The sequence below is a fragment of the Miscanthus floridulus genome, chromosome 7, assembly GCF_019320115.1.
Source record: "Miscanthus floridulus cultivar M001 chromosome 7, ASM1932011v1, whole genome shotgun sequence".
In the NCBI taxonomy this organism is placed as follows: Eukaryota; Viridiplantae; Streptophyta; class Magnoliopsida; order Poales; family Poaceae; genus Miscanthus; species Miscanthus floridulus.
Window position 1 is genome coordinate 75,603,357 of NC_089586.1, and position 19,242 is coordinate 75,622,598.

At 42.4% G+C, this 19,242-nt stretch overlaps 2 pseudogenes; both read left to right on the plus strand.

Annotated features, from left to right (window-relative positions):
* The first annotated feature begins 13,573 nt into the window (after positions 1 to 13,573).
* Positions 13,574 to 15,357, plus strand: LOC136465674 (uncharacterized; annotated as a pseudogene).
* Positions 15,358 to 16,144: 787 nt separating this feature from the next.
* On the plus strand, positions 16,145 to 17,240 carry LOC136466362 (uncharacterized; annotated as a pseudogene).
* The last annotated feature ends 2,002 nt before the right edge of the window (positions 17,241 to 19,242 follow it).

The window sequence follows — 19,242 nt, forward strand, 5'->3', positions numbered from 1 at the left end:
GGATCCGTCCATCCCTGCTTTGTCGGGGTCGGAAAATTTTAAATTGGTCAAAAACTAGTCACAAGATCATCTTTTCGTGGTCACAAGCTTTTTGTCGATTTTGAGCACGTCTTCTGAAATTTCCACAGGCCACGTCTTTCACTTGTTTGAGCTCATATTTTCTGTGGTTACTTCTTTTGTGCTCCTAAGTGAAGGGAAAATATAAAAAAAAGAAAAAGAAAAAGTCAAAATTTCCCAAAAAAACAACGACAGCCCAAAAAAATAAAAAAAGAGAGGGGCAAAAGAGAAACAATATCTAGAGGAGCACATAGAGAAGGCCAAACGTTATTTTGGAACACTAATTGATTTCAGATGAAAAAATCATGAACATAGAAGTTGCAGAACTTATCAAGATCTACAAGTTTTATTTTGGTCATTTCTTCATCCGATAAAGTGTTAATAACATTGTTCACAAAATTTACATATCTCTCTTATAGTTTCATAAACAATAAGAGGGATATGTAACATTTGTGAACAATGTTACTACCACTATATCGGATGAATAAATGATCAAAATAGAAGTTGTAGATCTCAGAAAGTTATGAAACTCTATAGTTGACAACTTTTTAATTTGAAAACATCTTGTCAAGGAAAATTACGTTTGAATTTCTAAAATTTGAAATTTAAATTTTGTAAACGGCCTCGGATGGAGAAACAACCAAAATAAAAGTTGTAGATCTCGATAAGTTATGAAACTTTGTAGTTGACAACTTTTTGATTTGAAATCATCTTGTCAAGCAAAACTACGTTTGAATTTCCAAAAATTTGAAATTTGAATTTTTTAAACGATCTCGGATGGACAAACAGTAAAAATGAAAGTTGTAGATCTTGAAAAGTTATGAAACTTTGTTCTTGATAACTTTCTCATTTGAAACCATCTTGTCATAGAAAACTACGTTCGAATTTCTATTATTTGAAATTCAAATTTTATAAGTGACCTCGGATGGAGAAACTACCAAAATGAAAGTTGTAGACCTCGAAAAGTTATAAAACTTTGTAGTTGACAACTTTTTCATTTAAATTAGTTTAGGGCCTCAAACAATCAATTTATGCTCAGTTTTGTATAATACATGGGGAATCAAAATGGATTGTGGACACAAGTGAATGTGAGGTGTAGTGGTAGAGGAGATGGCGCACGAGAGAGAGGTCGCCAGTTCGAATCCCGGCCGATGCAAAGTGTGCAAAAATCGTGAAAAATGCTGCAACCATAGAGTCAGGGTGTGTGGCTGCCGGTGGGGACCTCCTCGGTTAAAAAAATGCTAGTTTTTGCCCCTTTTTTCGTGGTTTCTGGAAATTGATTTGTAGGGGCGGCTCAATATCCAGCCGCCCCTACAAATTAGATTTGTAGGGGCGGCTGATAACACCAGCCGCCCCTAAAAATTGATTTGTAGGGACGGCCTGAGAACCGCCCCTACAAATCAGTGATTTTTAGCCACCCTTTCATAGGGGCGGCTGGCAAAACCGCCCCTACAGAGGGTTACCAGCCGCCCCTAAAAACCTTTTTCTACATAGTGCATGGCAAGGCAAAGTAGGCTATGCACTTTCAGCTGATGTGAGGTCAAACATGTACAAGCGATATAGCTTCGTGGAGAGAGAGAGAGGGAGAGAGTATAGATATAGCTCAGTCTTGATATCCTAGAGATCAAGATTAGAAAACCTTGTACAAGGTTTAGATACATTATCATAAATACAACATATGCAATGAACTGACACTAGTAGAGAACAGACCTTTGATCCAAGGGCCAAACCAGGCTCTAGTCCCGAGAAATATTGTGCCCGGGACTAGAGAGACCTTTAGTCCCGGTTGGTGGCTCCAACCGGCACTAAAGGTCCCTGCCCAATGGCTCCTGCGCCAGGCCGCTGTGGCAGGGGACCTTTAGTCCCGGTTGGAGCCACCAACCGGGACTAAAGGTCGACCTTTACTCCCGGTTGGTGGCTCCAACCGGGAGTAAAGCTCTTGTCCCGGCTAGTGGCGTGGCCCGGGACTGAAAAGTGACCTTTAGTCCCGGTTGGATCCACCAACCGGGACTAAAGGTCCCCCCTATAAATCCTGCTGGCCGTCTTCTTCCTCTCTGAGCCCGCCCGAGAGCTTCAGTTCAAATTTAAGCAGTGTCCTTGCTCTTTCTCCATCCATTCTTCGATTCCTCCATCGATTTCTTCGATTCCTCCGTCGATTCTTCGGTTCTAAAGGTTACCAACTTTATACTCTCATGTTTCACCATTGTCTTATCTCATTTTGTTCACTATATATATATGGTTCTTTATTGTGGTTTTTTTTCATTTGTAAGCAATTTGAGCTCAAAATCACTTCAAGCTTGCATATTTACATGAAGGAAGGTTAAAGTAGCTATTAAAAACTAGTATTCACCGTTCATTTATAGCATGCATAGCACACTTCATTGTTTAGAGATATAGAGAATTTTAGAGTTTTTTTAATTTTATTTGTTTATAAAATGAGAAATTTATAGTGTATTAAAAATGAGTATAGAGAGTAGATGACAACTGCTTCCGGGTCCTCAGCCTCTCATGGGTTTCCAAAGCGACTTAGGCCGGGCCTCCCACTCATTGCATGCGGCAAGTGTTGTGATGAGACGAAGATTGTGATAGAGTACCGAGTGAAGAAGGAGGGTCCCAACAAGGGTCGCATTTTCTACAAGTGTCCGGATCGCAATGTGAGTTATTTTATCGTATTTAATGACTATGGTTAGTTTATACCTATTTTCATGATGATTGTGATTAAAGTTCTAATTTTCTATTTTAATTTTAGTGGGATGGCACTGGATGTTCAGGCTTCTACTAGGAGGAAGAGTATGTTGAACTCGTGCAAAAATATCTTGCACAACAGGCAGATATGGCGGCTAATGAGGCAGTGATCTAGCCGAAGAAGCCCAAAGATGTTGAACAAATGGGGGATCTGTCTATTTTAGTTGGGATTGGTCGCGAAATCCTTGTGCTGCTGAAGTGCATTTTAGCTTTAGTGTTTTTAGTGGTAGTTGGGATTGTCTACATTGTAGCGAGGCTTTCTTAAATTTATAGCTTTTGTGGTGGTATGCATATTGTATAATTAACTAATTATGTTCTAGGTTTTAATATGGTATTTATGTCATGTAATGCAGATGAGTCGGCATTGGATGTACAATGCTGATCGTTGCTCCCAAGAGTTCATGGACGGCGTGCATTCTTTGTTACGTGCGGCCGAGGCAAACAAACGCGATGGTTTCATGTGCTGCCCATGTGCCGTATGTAAGAATACGATGGAATATGCTAACTCAAAGGCTCTTCATTCACACTTGTTCAAGTCAGGTTTCATGTCAAACTATATTTGTTGGACAAAGCACAGAGAAACCAGAGTTGTAATGGAAGAAGGTGAAGAAGAACAATGGGGCGATGATGACATTTTTGCTGAATATGGTGCCTTCAATGATACTGCAATGGGGGAAGCTGAAGAAGAGGTGGGGGCAAAGGAGAAGCCCGCTGAAGAAGAGGTGGGGGCAGAGGAGAAGCCCGCTGAAGAAGAGGTAGGGGCAGAGGAGGAGCCCGCTGACGATCTTGGTCAGGCCATTCATGACGCACAAAGAGAATGCAAAAGTGAAAAGGAGATGATCAAGTTCGACCGCATGCTAGAGGATCACAAGAAATTGCTATACCCAACTTGTGATGCGGGGCAGAAAAAGTTAGGTACCACATTGGAATTGCTGCAATGGAAGGCAAAGAATAGTGTATCTGACAAGGGATTCACGGAGTTACTAAAAATCCAAAAGAAGATGCTTCTGAAGGATAACGAATTGCCCAGCACTACGTACGAAGCAAAACAGGTAGTCTGCCCTTTAGGATTAGAAATCTAGAAGATACATGCATGTCCTAATGACTGCATCCTCTACCGTGGCACGGAGTACGAGAAGTTGGATGCATACCCTGTATGTCATGCGTTGTGGTATAAGATCAGGCGAGATGACTCTGGTGATGTTGAGGGCAAACGTCCTAAGAAGAAAATCCCTGCCAAGGTTATGTGGTATGCTCCTATAATACCACGCTTGAAACGTCTTTTTAGAAATAGAGACCATGCAAAGTTGTTGCGATGGCACAAAGAAGACCGTAAGGTAGACAATATGTTGAGACACCCTGCTGATGGGTCCTAGTGGAGAGCAATCGATAGAGAATTCCTCGAGTTTGCAAGTGACGCACTTGGCCTGTTACTCTATGTATCTACAACCTTCCTCCCTAGTTATGCATGAAGCGTAAGTTTATTATGATGCCGGTGCTCATCCAAGGCCCAAAGCAACCTGGCAACGACATCGATGTGTACCTGAGGCCACTAGTTGAAGAACTTCTACTTTTGTGGAACAAGCCAGGTGTACGCGTGTGGGATGAGCACAAGCAGGAGCACTTTGACCTGCGAGCATTGTTGTTCGTAACAATCAATGATTGGCCAGCTCTAAGTAATCTTTCAGGACAATCAAACAAGGGATATAATGCATGCATGCACTATTTCGGTGACATGAAAGGTATTAACCCGATTGGTGTTCCTGAATCACGACACGAGGGGAGACTAAGTGGAAAGGGGACACTAGGGAAGAAAACATATATTGGTAAGGGTGATGATTATTTCAATAAAGCACACTACACAGTTCTACAGAACTCCTCCTTGGTAGATCCGTATATCGAGACACACAAGAACCTCCTCCGATCTGAGTTCTCAGGGAAGTCTGAAGCATGGATTACGCGTCAGCACATGGAAACTTTCAGCGACTGGTTGCGAAAAGAATGTCAAGGTGATGTGAGTACTGATGAGGAGCTGTATTTGTTGGCTAGGCAGCCATCATGGCATATCCTCACATACAAAGGGTACGAGATAAATGGGAATATATTTTACACAGTAGCACAAGATAAAAGGAGCACCAACCAGAACAGTGGTGTCCGCATAGATGCCACCGACCCTAGTGGGAACAAGCAAACATACTATGGCCGCACAGAGGAGATATGGGAACTAGACTATGCATCTCATTTTAAGGTACCTTTGTTCAAGTGCCAGTGGGTAAAGACGACTGGAGGCGACGTAGCAGTCGACAACCAGTATGGAATGACAACAGTGGACCTCAACAATATTGGGTACAAAGGCGAACCATTTGTCCTTGCGAAGGATGTGACTCAGGTGTTCTATGTCAAGGACATGTCTACAAAACCGAAGAGAGGGAAAAACGACAACCACCCAATCAATGATGAGCCAAAGTGCCACAAAGTTCTTTCAGGAAACAGAAACATCGTCGGAATCGAAGACAAGTCAGACATGTCAGAAGATTATGAAAAGGATGACCGAATTTCACCCTTCACAGTGAACAAAGACCCTAGCATCCAGCTAAACGATGAGGACACTCTATGGTTACGGCGCGATCATAACCAAGGGACATACGTCAAGAAGAACTTCATTACTGTGCCCGCTTGATATATATATTGATGTTCAATAGTGTGTATTAGAGATATTATGTAATAATTGTGACTTTATGTTTGATGTTGAATTATGTCACGTTGAAATGATGTGAAAACAAATTTATGTTTGATTTTCCTGTGTGTAATAAAGCAAAATAGAATCTATATTTTTTAAAAATATTTTTATGTCTTTTATTTAATTTTCTATGCAATTAACTATCCTTTTATCATTTGTGTAAAAAGAAATATATTAAAATCCTAATGAATTGGCGGGCAGCGAAACTGCAGTTTGGCTGCCCGCCAAAAACCTTTAGTCCCGGGCGCCACCACCAGCCGGGACTAAGTCCCGGGTGCCACCACCAGCCGGGACTAAAGGTGTTACCTTTAGTCCCGGGCGTTAACAGGGCCCGGTACTAAAGGGCCTTTAGTCCCGGCTGGTGGTGGCGCCCGGGACTAAAGGTCCTCTCCCTTATATAGCCTCTGCGCCCGCCCCGGCCCCTTTTCTTCCTCCTCCCCACTGCCGAGCCAAGCCCTAATAGACCCGCCACCGCTCGTTCGATCCGCCGCCGACGCCGCACCTCGCGAGCGCCCGCACGCACACTGGCGCCCCACCGCCCCGACATCGCACGCCCCGACTAAGCGCACTCGCCGACGCACCGCCCCCCGACCACCCCGGCCCGGCGCCCCGACGCCCCACCGCCCCGACGCTCGGCCCCGACGCCACACTACGGCCCGGCCCGATGCCACGCCGCCCCTGACGCCGCGCCACGCCCCTGACGCCGCCCCTGACGCACGCCACCCCTGACGCCCGACGCCACGCCGCCCCTGACGCCACGCCGCCCCTGGCGCCCGACGCCACGCCGCCACTGACACCGCGCGCGCAGCCCTGACGACTCCACCCCGGGCCGGCTGGCCATGACGCTCGCGCAACCACCGACGCCACCCGGCCCAGCCACCGACACCGCCCTCGTCATCACCGCCTTCGGACGCCCATCACCGCCGACCCCTACGTACGTCGATCGTCACCGCCGACCCCTACGTACGTCGATATGTGTTTGTATGTGATATATGCAGAGGAACGCCTCGTTGTGTTGTATGCGGAGCAACGCCGTCGTTGTGTTGTATGCGGAGCAACGCCGCTTCGTTGTATTGTATGCGGAGCAACGCCGCCTCGTTGTGTTGTATGTGGAGCAACGCCGCCTCGTTGTGTTGTATGCGGAGCAACGCCGCCTCGTTGTGTTGTATGCGGAGCAACGTCGCCCCGTTGTTGTATATGCGGAGCAACGCCGCCCCGTTATTGTATATGCGGAGCGACGCCGCCCCGTTGTTGTATACCCTAGCGAGAACGACGATTCGCCCTAGCGAAAACGACGAATTCGCCCTAGCGAGAACGATGAATTCGCCCTAGCGAGAACGACGAATTCGCCCTGACGAATTCGTCGTTCTCGCTAGGGCGAATTCGTCGTTTATATGACTTGTTTACATATATGACTTGTTTGTATATATGACTTGTTTATATGACTTGTTTACATATATGACTTGTTTGCATATATGACTTGTTGACATATATGATTGTTTACATATATGAATTGTTTACATATATGACTTGTTTATATGACTTGTTTATATATGTGACTTAGATTTATTTTGTATATGACTTATTGTACATGTATGACTTGTTTACATATATGAATTGTTTATATATATGACTTGTTTATATGACTTGTTTATATATGTGACTTAGATTTATTTTGTTTATGACTTATTGTACATATATGACTTGTTTACATATATGACTTGTTTATATATATGTGACTTAGATAAATTTGTATATGACTTATTGTATATATATATGACTTGTTTATATATGTGACTTAAATTTTGTTAAATTTGATCCATATGTCGTATACAAACACCCTAACCCCCCGAAGGATTATAAGCCTCAACCTGAGAGAAATCTCATGAATTTCTTAGTGAACCAACGCGACAAGAAGGAGATACTTTTCCCCTACAACTTCAAGTGAGTGTTATTATAAGTAATTAATGTCGATCATATATATGGGACATCAATATTTCTTTACTAGCTAGTTACCTCTCTCTCTCTCTCTCTCTCTCTCTCACACACACACACACACACACACACACATATATATATATATATATATATGTATGTATGTATGTATGTATGTATGTTTATGCAGCAATCCCTAGATATTGATGGTCATCGATATGGTCAATAGTAGATTGAAAATCTTAGACTCGTTGAGAAAACCGCAAACGGAGTATCAAGACATGATAGATATTATACAAGGATAATTAATTTAGTTTCTCTATAACAACATATATATATAATGGCGCCGATCTCTCAACAATTATTAAATGTTAAATTATTTTTTTATTTTATTGGGAGCAGGGTTTGGAAAAGGTTCATTGAGGAACAAAAAATAAAACATTGCAAAGCGTCACTGGGTGTAATCGCACACAAAGTAAGTACTATAACTACACATTTATATTCAATTAACACCATATGATGATTTCAATTCACCCTAATTGATTTTTTTGTCGTAAAAGTGGGTTCTAAGGCAGGAGCAGGGTAACAACTACTGTGGATACTATGTTTGCGAGTTCATCATGGCGTACTCAAAGAGAACTCCTGAAGAGCAACTCAAAGTATGTATATAAATACTTTTTCCTTTATATTATTTCGATCGTATATTTACAATTTCTTTATTGCTCTCATTTGTATAAGTAATTACATGAGCAATACACATACATATATATATATTAATACTTTTTCCTTTAACTTTTATTGAAGACTGAATGGTCGAGGGAAAGAGTCATATGACTTGACCAACTTAAAGCAATTCGAGAGACTATAGCAGGATTTCTAAATGACCAGGTCATCAACCCCAACGGCGAGTTCTACAATGACGACCCGAACGAAACGTGGATGCCAAATCTGAAGGAGTGAATTGCTAAGGACATAAACAATTTATATATCAAACCTTTGTAATATATATATATATATATATACATATTATATGTACATAAAATAACGTGTGTGTATATATGATCATCATATATATATGCATGTACGCGTATATTCGTTTGTTATTTATGTACAAAGTTCGAACGAAAACTTATGCGTGCGAAGTACACATATATATTACTATTAGCAGCGTATTCGAAAATGTATTTTAATATCAAAACTAATCAATAAATGAAAAAAGAAACCAAAAATAGAAACCAGAAAAAAGAAAAAAAAGAGAGACATTTAGTCCCGGTTGGTAACACTAACCGGGACTCAATGTCCTGCCCCGTGGCGGTCCCTGGCCAGGCCTGGAGGCCCCCTTTACTCCCGGTTGGTGTTTTCAACCGGGACTAAAGGTCCCCTTTAGTCCCGGGCGTCAAGCCGGGACTAAAGGAGGGTACCTTTAGTCCCGGATTGGTGCTCCCGGTTGGGAAACCGGGACTAAAGGGGTTTCCCAACCGGGAGCAAAAAGCCTTGCTGCACCAGTGTGACTTGTCATTCATAGCAAAATAATGTTAAAATACAAATACACTGCATAACTTATTATTTCATACTTATATTTATACAACATTAGTGCTTTAGAAAAAGTGATATGCATGATAGAGTTCATTGGGAGTACAACTTGGTTGATATAGTCTGTAAGGGTGTTATTGGTTGCTTGTTGCATTATGCAACATAAACCAACAATGTGTGTGTGTTTTGTTGTCCTATACACATGCAAGTAGTGTTTAGTAAGATTGTGTTTGATTACTTAATTGTATTGCATGTGTTCATCTCTATGTCCTGTTATAGCCTTATAGGTTTGGGCGAAAGTGGCATTGGAAAATCTCGTACTTAGCAATATCATTTTTGGTATTGTGATATAATTTTTGTTTTTGTCTAAACATGAAAGCTATTATTTTATTACTTTAGAAAAAACATCTTTTACCTTTTTCATTAGTTATTTTTGATAAAAGGGGAAAATCTCATACTAACTGTTTTCGATTCAGTACTAGTGTTTCCAAGTGTATTCATCCCTAAGGTTAGGAAAGTGAGAAGATTCCAATTTTATGGACCCTATTGGCCCCGTTCGCTGGTCTGAAACTTGGCTGAAAAAACACTGTTATGGCTGAATTGTTGCGAGAGAAAAACACTATCCCGGTTGAAAAAACAAGCCGAACAAACCGAATATGGGGTCAGCCGAACGGGGCCATTAACTTGTGCAAGCCTACATTGCTTAATACGCCAAACTTGCCATACTAGCTAATGCAACTTTTGAATTGTTTGAACAGAGCGGAAGCTAGATACAAAGTAATGCACTGCACAAACTAGATACAGACTAATACATGCAATTAAATCTTGATTTTGCAAACGGAGTCAACAACTTGTGAGTAATTAAGTAGGTGCAAATACACATGTCATGAGCGGTAAGTAAGACAGAGAATCTAACCAATGTAAAATTGTAACCAACTTGTGAATATGTGAAGTCAACCAGAAAAGTTATCATAATTATACTAAATGGAGAGGCATTGTAAACTAAGTTTAGCTCAGTTGATTAGCTGAATAGGTTTATTGCGGTGGAATTTGTCCATTTAGATTATATTGAAGTTCTTGACTTGGTATGAGCGTTGATATTTTTCAAGAATTATTTTATGATTAGGGGCGCTATTTTTTCGGTAGCCGATAACGAGATGACTATAATAACGTTATCAGCCTCGAGATCTGTGAGCGCCTGTGCATCAAACTCATTGATCGTTCATGGGCCATAATATTGGTCCACGTGCGAACATTTTGCTCCACTGAAAAACTGCTCCGATCGGTCGGTGCATGCAGGCCCAGTACTGTCTGATGACGGCTCTGTCCACCGGTCCAATCAACAGAGCCCACTCATTTTGCTTAAATTACATAAACAGATCAATTTACACGTTTTAATTCACTCTGGTCGTAAAAATAGTGTTTCACTTTTGTGCGGTCTTGAGATGCATATCTTTGCCTAACTTTTTCTACAATATTACCTCCGGTCATAAAATATTTAAAACTATAATTGTCAACAACTTCTAAATTTTTTAGTTTGAAAAACGTATATGTAGAATTATTAAAAATAGCATAGACAATGAAAAGATGTGCCACACTTGTCACCTCTACCAAGTTGCCCCCTTTTTATTCACCACTCCAGATGAGTTTTCTCCCGTCGGCTGGGAGCACTCCCTACGGCTGCGCATCCTCCGTCAGAAGCGTTCAAGCATCCCCCGCGTTACCGCTGAACCGTGCAGAAAAGTCTCTCCCGTCGGTGCCTTCCGTCACGGAGAGATTTTCGGGCCATTCGCGCGCACAAACCAGACTCGCGCGCGCTCGGCGATGCTTTTGGCGCGCAGAAACGAAGCTCGCGCGCGCTTTGGCCCACCCAAAAGAGGTGCGCGGGGGAGTCTCCAGCGAATTATTTCGGCGCCGCGCACCTGACCCAGTCGAATTTGTTTTTATTTTAAGCGATTTTAAACTATTTTCAAATCTGGCACTGTTTTTTTTTTCAAAACTAACACTTTTTGGCCGCGTCTATTCGCATGGCATGGCAAAATCACTCTGCCGCGGCGACCGTTGACGTGGCAGGTCTGACGTGCCACCCGTCACGGCGCGGCGGGCCTGCCGCGCCACGCATCACGGCGCGGCAGACCTGCTACTCCTACTCGCCTTGTACTTCTGCTGCTGTACCTACACACAAAGCATGTATGACCCTATGGGCTGGCCATGGTAGAGCAAGCTAGGAGGAGGCGTGCACACAGATACATGTGAGTGATGTGACATTACGGTAGCGTAGGCTTCGCCATTGTGAGCCGCTCACGGGCTACCGGCATCTGACTATGTGCAGCTCACGGGCATAGAAGAAAAAGAATCGAGTCACTTATTAATCTGCAGCAAGAACGAAACGGCTTGATTAAACCAAAGAAAGACCTTGACATACAACCAGGCATGTATGTTTCTCTTCCTCCCAACATGCCAGAAACAACTAAAGAAGAGAATGCTGATCCCAGCAAAGACACCGCTACTTCAACCTCAGGAACATAGCAACATGGCCTGGCAAACAACGCTAGTAGCAATAAGCCCAAGAATTCAGGCCATTGAAGAAGAAACAGAGCTAATGCATTGAGAAGACAGCCTCACACCCAGCCACCTAGGCAGCAGTGCTAGAGGAAAGAAGTAGACACTTCACACCAATAACATTGAAGCAATAAGGAGGATGTGACTTGTGATTTGTTTTTATCGGTTATATATATTAATGTCGTGCCCTGCATTTGTTTTATAATTGTGTAGGTGCTGGTAGCCCATGAGCTGCTCTTAAGCACTGTGCATGTCACAATGGCGCTGCATCAAATGCACAGTCAAAAAGCAAGTCAGAGGCTGAGGGAGAGGTGTCACTGTGTCAGGTCACAATGACAAAGCATACGTCACCGTGGTGTCACATCACTCACATGTCTCTATGTGCACGCTTCCTCCTAGCTTGCTACCATAGCCAGCACATAGGGCCATACAAGCTTTGTGTGCAGGCACAGTAGCAGAAGTACAAGACGAGTAGGAGTAGCAGGTCTGTCGCACCGTGACGCGTGGCGCGGCAGGCCCGCCGCGCCGTGACGGGTGGTGCGGTAGACCTGCCACTTCAGCGGTCGCTGCAGCCGTTGACTGCCCCTACCGCGCCTCTATGCATAGCGCTGCAGAGTGATTTTACCGCGCCATGCGAATAGATGCGATCAAAAGTGTTAGTTTAAAAAAATAAACAGTGTCATATTTGAAAATAGTTAAAAAAAGTGTTAAAAATAAAAAAAAATCCCCCACCCCGCCTCTAGCTCCAGTCCGTCGCGCGAGCTAGGGGCCGCGCGCATCCACCAGCGGGCCAGCGTCCACCCGCAGCAGCGCGCCCCCAAGCCATAGCAGCCGCCCGTCGCCCGCCACGACTCCCGCTGCGACGCGACCAGCGCCTGACGCGACGCCGCTGCCAGTCACCGCTGCCGCCCACCGCGGTTCCGCCAGCCACCACCGCCACCAACCACCAGAGCGGTGCCGGCTGCCGTGCCTGCACGCAGCCACCACCAGCCCCTCCCGTCGCCCCGAGCCACCACGGTGTCTTCCCAATCGACTACGACGCTGCCGGCCATCCCTCAACAACAGCCAACAGCGCTGCCGCACGCCAACCTGAAGGGCAGCAGCCCCCTCCACCTCCGTACGGTGCTCCATCTTTTCTTTTCCTGTTGCAATTTAGATTTTTTCCCCATCTTCAGATCCTCAATCAATTTTGCATCTTGTATTTTCTTCTTGCCCTTGTTGATTGATGCGCTCATCTGACTTGATTTTGCCTGCTGTGGCATTTGAATGTCGTGGGGGGCTTCTTTGTTGTTGCAGCACCTGACGAGCTGAGCCGGAGCAACTCTAGCTTCTGAACCACCAACTCTGGCAGAACAATTTGGCTCTCGCTGACGGACAGCAAGGTCAGACCACAACCACCATGTAGCATATATGTTCTTGATCTGTGCTAGACTAGCTGTGGTGAATTAACTGCTATCTGCTTGCTAGCTGTTGTGATCCCTGCACCAATATTGCACTATCAAAGCTTGGTTGTAGTAGCGACCTGAAGATTTTGCTTCCAATTCTTTCAAAGCTTGCATCTAGATGTGCTTCTGATTGATGTCCAGTGACTATTTTTGCTGCTCTATATATACAGATTAATTCACCTGTCAATGAATTTTGTTGCTCTATTTTGCACAAATTTAGACATAACACAAATTTCCAGTGACTAATTTTGCTATAGCTGCTCTATTTTGCATTGTGATTCACTGGTTATGGTGTGCTAGCTGTATAGGAAATTTGTTGTTATGTCTTTTAATGTTCTATTACTAGCTATATAGGAATTTTTATTTTGTTTGACTGAAGCAATTTGTGTAATGTCTAAATTTGTGACAGGTTTCTCACTGTGATCTAGTTGGCTGTTGCTGCTTTATTTGGTTCTCTCTGTGGTTTGTGAACTGACCTCGAAGTCTTGGACAACTACTGTGACTTGGATAGCCGTTGGTTAGTTCTCATCTTCTTGTACAAGTTGTCAGATAAGATATGGCAGATCGTGGGTGGATGTTAGTGGTTGGAAGCGTGGTAGGCTATCAAATGAATGGGTTGATAAAACAAAAGAATTTTTGGATCATGCCTTCTCAATCCCTGAATTAGTTGAGTCTGATACAATTAGGTGCCCTTGTTCCTTATGCCGGAATTATTTCAGGCATAAAAGGCCAAGGATAGAGCTACATTTGTGCCCCAATGGGTTCAAGGAAAATTACCAAACTTGGATAGCACATGGTGAGAGGCTGAGAAATCACAACCTTGAGATTGGTTCTGGGGTAGAACATGACGTATTTGGTGAGACAGATCGGATGGATGCTATGCTAGTTGACTTAGCTGGTGAGAACCCACCATTAGTTGATGAAACACCAACTGGTTTTTTCCGAAGCCTTCTATAGAATGGTTGTTAGTGCAGATGAGCAAGTACATGAGCAAACCTTGCACTCTAGTCTCTCTGTTGTTGCTCGTCTATTGGCCATTAAATCACAGTACAATCTTTCAGTGGCATGTTATGATAATTTTGTGGAACTCATGCATGAACTCCTCCCTTCTAGTTCTAAGATTCCTAAGAACTTCTACTGTTCTAAAAAATTGCTAGAGGGCCTTGGTATGCCATACCATAAAATTGATGTTTGTGATAAAAATTGCATGTTGTACTACAAAGATAACAAGGATAAGGATAAATGTGACATATGCGGAACATCCCGCTATAAGGATGGATCAAATAAGGTTCCTCGTAAAGTGTTGCGCTACCTGCCCATTACAGAGAGGTTACAAAGATTATGCACATGAGGGCACAGCAAAATTCATGCGTTCACACAAAGAAACTCCTCTAGCAAGGTCTAGTAAAATGTTGCATCCATGTCATGGAGAGGCATGGAAGCAATTTGATGCCGATTACCCAGACTTTGAACAAGATGCTAGAAATGTAAGACTAGGTTTTGCAACTGATGGATTTACACCATATAAATTGAATGCAACCTCTTACTCTTGTTGGCCAGTATTTTGGGTTACCTATAATCTTCCACCTGGTGTTTGTATGGAGCCTGAGTATATATTCCTTGCTATGGTCATCCCTGGACCAGAACACCCTGGAAAAAACCTAAGTATTTTGCTTCAACCTTTGGTAGATGAATTGTTACAGCTGTGGGCTGGGGTACAGATATGGGATGCTTCAGTGAAGCAAAAATTTACAATGAGAGCAGCATACTTATGGTCTATACATGATTTTCCTGCATATGGCATGTTTGCTAGATGGAGCACCCATGGGATTTTTGCATGTCCACAATGCATGTGCGATTCTAATGCATATCGATTACGTAAAGGCCATAAGGCTACCTGGTTTGACTGCCATAGGCGGTTTCTTCCTGTAGACCATCCCTTTCGGAACCAAGTAAAGGCCTTTCGCAAGGGGCAAGGTAGTGCGAGAAGGCCTCCCTAGGCAATTGACTGGAGAGGAGGTTAAGGCTCAGCTGTACAGACTGGTTGATAACAAAGAAAAATATGGTAAAGAACACAACTGGACATATATAAGTGGCTTTTGGCAGCTTCCTTACTTCACTAAATTACTGCTTCGTCACAACATAGATGTGATGCATAATGAAAAAAATGTAGCTGAAGCTATTTGGAACACATGTTTTGATATTTCAGATAAGACTAAAGATAATGTGAAAGCTAGACAAGACCTGGAACTGCTTTGCAAATTGGAACCGCCCTTCTTTTCATTTATACCTAAAGAATGGCAAGTGGCAGAGACCAAGGGCACCATATTGCATAGATAAGGATGACAAACCCAAAATTCTAAATTGATTCCAAGAGCTTAAGTTCCCAGATGGGTATGCGGCTAATATTAGGCGTGGGGTTAATCTACTACAAAAGAAGATTTTTGGTTTGAAAAGTCATGACTTTTATATCTTTATTGAGCGCCTACTTCCTATTGCATTCCGGGGGTTTCTACCTGATGATATTTGGACCTGTTTGGCCGAGTTGAGTTATTTTTATAGACAGTTGTGTGCTAAACAAATCAACAGAGAATCTATATTAGCATTGCAAGAGAACATAGCAGTCCTTATCTGCAAACTAGAAAAGATATTCCCCCAGGCTTCTTCAATCCAATGCAACATCTAATAATTCATCTTTCTAATGAGGCATTATTAGGAGGCCTGTCCAGTATCGATGGATGTATCTATTTGAGAGGTGAACCCAAAACTCTATTGTTCATCTATTTAATAAGTACTTGCTGGATTTACTAAATGGAATTTAACATGTAGGTATATTCTGGGCATTAAAAAGAAAGTCCGAAATAAGGCTCGAGTTGAGGGATCCATTGTTGAGGCTTACCTTGTAGAAGAGGCTACAAACTTCCTTTCGTTGTATTTTAGATCTAAAGTACATTCTATACGAAATAAAACACACAGATATGATGATGGTGGCTCAACTTCTGTTAGAGGTTGTGGCATTGAATTGTTTGAGCAAACTGGTAGATGCTTCATCTCACAAGGCTTTTGTGACCTCACAACACAACAATGCAAGGCAGCAGCCCTCTATATATTAACTAACATCCCAGAGATGGATGATTTCTTCAAGTATGCCTTCTTTTTATCTGGTTCAAAATTATTTTCTGATTTGTAGTTGCACTATAACAATGTCAAATATGCCCTTGTAGAGAATTTGACAATGAACAATGGAAGGGTCGCTCACAGCCAACTAACCAACAAATCAATAACTTAAGATTAGATGGTTGGAAAGGCACACATGGCAGCAATAGAGGCCCCAATTTCTTTGATTGGTTCAAAAACATAGTAATGCCTCAACTCAATTGGAGCAAGTTTTCTTTCTTCTTTGTTTTAAATCACAAGCACTAATAAATGTAATGCAACTCTTTGTAGTGTACAATCAGATCAAGTGTTCACATTGTGTTGCGTCAAATTTCATATGGGTTTCGCAAAAGAGTACTTCGCATACCTATGGTTGCTATGATGTGAATGGATATAGATTTCGGTCGGAGAAGTATGAGAATAACAAGATAGGATTAGCTACAACCAATAGTGGTGTTTGTGTGACGTGTACTGATGGCAATGGCAATGTTCTTGAGTACTTTGGTGTTATTGAGGATATTATTAAAATTTCTTCGGAGGGTAGGGAACAACTTGAGCTAGTTTTATTTTATTGTCGTTGGTTTGATCCAACCTCTAGGGGTGTTAGGCGAACTGGAAATCTTGGTTTGGTGGAAGTGAAGTATAGCTCAAGGCTTCGAAACTTTGAACCATTTGTGTTGGCGAGTCAAGTTACACAGGTGTATTATCTGTCATATGCTTGTGATAAACCTAATTTGAGGGATTGGTGGGTAGTGTACCATGTAGTACCATGAGGTCGTTTGCCTCCAATTGACATCAACAATGATTCCATTGAAACCGAAGAACCATCACATGACATCTCATTTTTTCAAGAGGATGGACTAGAGGGCACATTTGTGATCGATCTAGGTGACATTGAAATAGTTGCCTCATCAGCAGATGAAATAACTGATCCAAAAGAATTGGAAGAGCTGGAGAAGCAAACTGATGCTCCACAGCAGGAAGACATAGTAGAAATTGATGAAGAAGGCGACGAAGATGATGCTGAATCCTATGATGAAGACTATTATGAAGACGAGGATTTCTAAAAAATGCTTACTGTTTTTTTCTGAAAATTATTGTACTAATGTTTAAGTCTTAGTTCTATCCTAATCTGTACTCACTACTATGTATCTTTTGTGTGCTGCTATGTATCCTAATCTGGACTCAGTGCTATGTATCTTTTGTGTGTTGCTATGCATCCTAATCTGGACTCAGTTTTATGTATGCAGTCTTTTTTTCTACTGCTATATTGTTATATTTAACTTTTGTATGCAGTCTTTTTTTCTACTACTTGTACTGTTGCGTTTAAAAGTCTGCTACTAACATTATGTTGCAACATGTTATGTGGCAGGAGATGCAGTCCTTCAATCATCGGACGGATAGGCGACTAAGATCAAGTGATGCCTCACATGACGTTGAGAGTCAGCCCCCTGTAGGAAAGAGGATAAGGGGCCGCAATAAACAGCATAAGCCTTGCAGTGGTCAGATAGCCATAATACCTGAGGGTGACAAGTATGTGCATGCTGATTTTTTTTCTCTTAGTGTGGACAATGCTAGTGTTAGAACTTGCTAATCCTTTTATGGTGTACTTCATTTTTCTTATTGAGCAGCCAATTCCACTTTGCTAATTACTCAATTGATGATAAAATGAAGAAAGGCCCCATCCGTGGAGTGCTTTGAAAGCAAGAATATCCTCTGATCATTGAAGGGACAACTAGAGATGGCCGTCCATTCAAATATCATGCAAGCAAGTGGGAACACTACTCGCACATTCTAAGGGATGATGCACAGACCCCAGCTAATCGTGTGAAACAAGAGTTCTGGGTGAGCATATAAGATCTGTCATTGTATTTCTTTCAACTGTAGGCATGTATGAGCAGTTGTCAAGTGGTGTTCAGCACTATTTACAGTAATGCTTGATTATTGTTTCTTTTCCAGAGCATATATTCAGTTCCTGAAGAACTTGAAGATGAAGCAGACCATGTATTTGAGAAATATGCACGCACCCAATGCAAGAATATGATGTACCAAGCTCGTCCAGATGCTGTCGAGCACTATTATCGCGAAATCATAAAGAGCCCAAAGTCTGATACATTTGCCTGTGCCAAACTACTTACTTTTGAAGAGTACATGCAATGCAAGCCTGAATGGTTCACTGACGAAGCCTGGGAGTCCCTTTGTAAGTATTGGTGCTCTGCTGAATACTTGAAGAAAAGGAGGCTTGGGCAAGAATCTCGGAAAAAAAATCCTGATGGCGCTCAAAACAGGGGTGGTTCTAAGCCACTAGTTGAGACTCAACAATATCTAGTAATCTCCTTTATCACCATCCATTTCTGAATAACTTTGAAATTTTCATATGCATTAACATTGGTCACTTCTTTTATGCCTTGAAGGAAGCTAAGCATGGACCTAGGAAGGGCACTATAATAAATGCTTTTTCCTGCATGAAAGCTGGCCTTAAGAATTGTGATACCAATGGGAATGCTGGCCCAATTCTAGAACGGGCAAAGAAACTTGTTGTATGTAGAAGAACTTTCTATCTAGTTTTAGCTTTTCCATTTGTAGTTTCTGACTAATAATTTCTGTTATTTTTAGGATGACTACAATGAAGCATTGCAAGAAAAGTATCCAGAGAATTGGCAAGAGCAACCTTTTGATAATTGCATATAATATTGGTGGTGGCTTGCCACATGGTCGTCTTGCAATAGGAAATGGTGCTGTCAACAAGGCTACAATGATTGATGCTACCAAGGCAAGTGGAACAAGACCAGCAACCTCAAGGGCTTTTCAAAATCTGTTGGCAAGATATGAGGAATCACTTGCCAACGTTGGTCGCTTAACTGAACAGAATAATGCCTTGGTTCAACAGAATGCTGCATTGACTCGAGATGTGAAGCATAATGGTCGTGTACTTGAGGTACAATTCTGTTTTGGTGCACTATCTGTCTACAACTCAAGGTTCATAAACATTGATTATGTATCTTCACATGCAGCTCATTATTAACATAGTACAAATAGAGATACCACCAGACCTGCTTCAGGAAGAAG